At 42.9% G+C, this 3,715-nt stretch overlaps 1 non-coding gene across 1 annotated transcript; it reads left to right on the top strand.

Annotated features, from left to right (window-relative positions):
• The first annotated feature begins 525 nt into the window (after nt 1-525).
• Trnaa-cgc lies at nt 526-599 on the top strand. Its single transcript has one exon. It is a non-coding gene; the product is annotated as a tRNA-Ala (tRNA).
• Nucleotides 600-3,715: the final 3,116 nt, after the last annotated feature.

Genomic DNA, 3,715 nt, shown 5'->3' with positions numbered 1-3,715 from the left:
GAGAACGTTACATGTATGATTAACAAATTCTAGTGGCAGACGCTACAATAGAGGCGTTGTGCATCATAGAGAGGTTTACTATTTCGATAAGGCACTTTTAGGGAAGAATCGGACGGTGTATTACTTTCTCCACTGTCACCTAGCGAAATTAGTGATAATACAGAGGCTTATCTGCATTAACTCCCGAGTGAAACAGGGAAGGGGGAATCAGTTAATGTTACCAGAAATACCCTCCACCAGACAACGTCAGGTAGCTTGCGGAGTATTGCTGCAGGTGTATACTGCAGTAATGCGAAGATCTGTGGTTATAAATCTGGACTGCTTGAGTTGATAGCTGCAGAAAGCAGAATTAATGTCGCATGTGTATTGCCGACGTTGAAGGATCTATCCCGAGGAGACCATATTATCGCTCGGAAATGTCGTAAAACTGAGAAACGAATAATGACGTCCTGTCTGGCAAATACCTTGACTTGTTTAATGTGTATTTAGAAAATAAAGGACAACACGATATTGCTTCTCTGCGGCGGTCGAGGTGGCGCAGTGGTTAGCACACTGGACTCGCATTCGGGAGGACGACGGTTCAATCCCGTCTCCGGCCATCCTGCTTTAGGTTTTCCGTGATTTCCCTAAATCACTTCAGGCAAATGCCGGGATGGTTCCTTTGAAAGGGCACGTCCGATTTCCTTCCCCATCCTTGCCTCACCCGAGCTTGCGCTCCGTCTCTAATGACCTCCTCCTCCTCTGCGGCGGTGAAAAGCACTCAGCTATAATTCACATCGGCCGCGCCAGTAACTAGACCACCTACGTAAAATCGTAAATAACAAGTAATTTATTGAACTAACTTGAAGAGCAAACACAGTGTACTTAAAAGCCCGCATACGGTGCGCGTTGTAACAGACAACTTGAACGATTGTAGTGGTAGACTACAAACTAACAAACTAATTCAAACAACAAGTCCATACCCTAGTCAATAAAACAAGAAAAGTGCTTCAGGTGGAAAGAGGTGTTCCAGTCCGTGAAGGACGGAAGTCGCTGCGGAATGCAATTCGACTTGTCAGGTATTGTGCTCAGGGTCTCTCTTTTCGAGTTACTAGCTGACGCCGTGTAAATTGTAACGTGGGACGCGTCATTTCACAAAACAGTGACATACTTCTCCAGCGAAAAGCACTCCACGGAATGTTTTTCTTTCGGAAACTAGGCAGGTAACTAAAGTGTGCCTTAATTCATTGAGGTCGCTACGACTAGTCATAAACGCATCGTGTATTCAACGGCTTTTAGCGAATCCTTTGACTAAAGAAATTAGTCACAAAAAGTTCTATGAGGTGTTTAGACAGCATCCAAATAAAATTATTGATGATTAATATTACAGGGCTATTACAAATGATTGAAGCGATTTCATACATTCAATGTAGCTCCATTCATTGACATATGGTCACGACACACTACAGGTACGTAGGAAAACTCATAAAGTTTTGTTCGGCTGAAACCGCACTTCAGGTTTCTGCCGCCAGAGTGCTCGAGAGCGCAGTGGGACAAAATGGCGACAGGAGCTGAGAAAGCGTATGTCGTGCTTGAAATGCACTCACATCAGTCAGTCATAACAGTGCAACGACACTTCCGGACGAAGTTCAACAAAGATCCACCAACTGCTAACTCCATTCGGCGATGGTATGCGCAGTTTAAAGCTTCTGGATGCCTCTGTAAGAGTAAGGGGAAATCAACGGGTCGGCCTGCAGTGAGCGAAGAAACGGTTGAACGCGTGCGGGAAAGTTTCACGCATAGTGATGTGAAAGATTCAGTGTTTAAACCTCCTCTACCAAGAAACGTGCCAGAACTGCGAGCTCGCATCAACAATGCGTTCGAACTCATTGATGGGGACATGCTGCGCCGAGTGTGGGAGGAACTAGATTATCAGCTTGATGTCTGCCGAATCACTAAAGGGGCACATATCGAACATTTGTGAATGCCTAAAAAAACTTTTTGAGTTTTTGTATGTGTGTGCAAAGCATTGTGAAAATATCTCAAATAATAAAGTTATTGTAGAGCTGTGAAATCGCTTCAATCATTTGTAATAACCCTGTACTTTCGATTTGCTTTAACCTCATCACATCTGCTTTGTAACTGTGTACTGCCGCATTGTTTATCAAACAGAAGCATTGTTTGGGACGAACACTACAGTATAATGCGTCAATAGAGACGTGCCATAAAGCTTAAAGCACCATATCAATTATTTTTTCTGTTCGCGATGGGCAACGATGAATTTTATCCTTGCGTTCTTCTTTCCACATACACAACTTTAGGTAATAAATGAGTCTTGTGCTTCCTTCGATATTTCTTAGAACAGTAAAATTTTCTCTGTCTTTTCTTTCTGGATTATGGTACACCATATACTGTTTTGATGTGCCGCTTGAGGAATAAGTGAGGATGGAAACGAATTAGCCATTAAGACGCAGATGAGGAGACCATCTCTCAGTACTGATGAGTTTCTGGAACTTTATAACCCTTATATCCTCTGGTTATTACCCAGTTATAGGAAAAACCTCGTGAAGCTCATTCTCCTCCATTGCTTGTGTAAACTATGTCTTGCTTTTGTTTCTGCCTTTGATGAGAAGACGAGTAAACACGCCTGTTAATTATCTGTAATTACAAACATACGACAAGTTGTAAGGCAATTGCCAACCACTAAGTTAATTGGTGATTGCTATCTGCTTTGCAACTAAGCTTTTCATACAGTCACGGCAACTTCAGCATTTTATAGAGGATAGTATTGTAAGTCAAGCAGACTGAAAAATTTCACTTCATGGAGGTAGGGCAATTAACGCACCAGTAGACACGAATCGAAGGGTTTGATTCTGAGGGGGATTGTCGCAGTTTTTCTCGGGCGTCTTCCCCCCTCCCCATCTCCCAAACCCAAACTTTATTTGACTTCACCCCCACATTTATCAGGCCACAGATGCCGGAGAGTTTAATAATAAAACAATCAAATATATAAAGTATTGTAATATACGAATGTTATTTTATTTACATCATTGGTTAGTAGAGCTAAGGGCGCTTTGGCACCTATACGTCACTCAAACTAGCTGCAGTTTTAGTATAGCTATCGTGCACCATATAATCGACACACCATCACGGCAACGTATATTTCGATTTCGTCCTTAAAAAAAGTTAAAAACACAGTTTGGCATAAAATTACTCGCTAGTTTCGGTTTCCACGGACGTCAGTACGATTATATGAGGGCGTGCTGAAAAGTAATGTCTCCGAACTTATTGAGTGAATACTCTTAAAGCTTCTTAAATAAAACGCGTCATTAAAATTCTACGTTTTTGTTGTTCATATCTGCATATTTTCAGCCCTCTACCGCTGGAGGTCTCGGAATTACAAGTGTAAAATGGCGCTGTGTAACTCTGTCGCCGCGTGAGAAACGGCGTCCAGTCATCGAATTTCAAATCCAAAGAGCTCGTCCACGCATGGGGCAGCCTCTCCTTCAGGATGACAATACCAGCCCACAAACGAGCGACGCGACGTCAACAACAGCCCAACATCTTGGGTTCACTGTCGTCGGTCATTCTCCATGCCGTCCCAACTTGGCCCCCTCCGATTTTCATTTGTTTTCAAAAGTTAAAGAACTCCTTCTAGGACTTCACTTTGATAGCGATGAAACCGTGCGGTTGTGGCTCCGTCGATGAAGTCAAACATTCTGCTGTGACGGTATCA

The sequence above is a fragment of the Schistocerca piceifrons genome, chromosome 2 (genome assembly GCF_021461385.2).
Source record: "Schistocerca piceifrons isolate TAMUIC-IGC-003096 chromosome 2, iqSchPice1.1, whole genome shotgun sequence".
Classification (NCBI taxonomy): Eukaryota; Metazoa; Arthropoda; class Insecta; order Orthoptera; family Acrididae; genus Schistocerca; species Schistocerca piceifrons.
The sequence above is the reverse complement of the archived record's forward strand: the minus strand, read 5'-3'. Positions and strand labels throughout refer to the sequence as shown.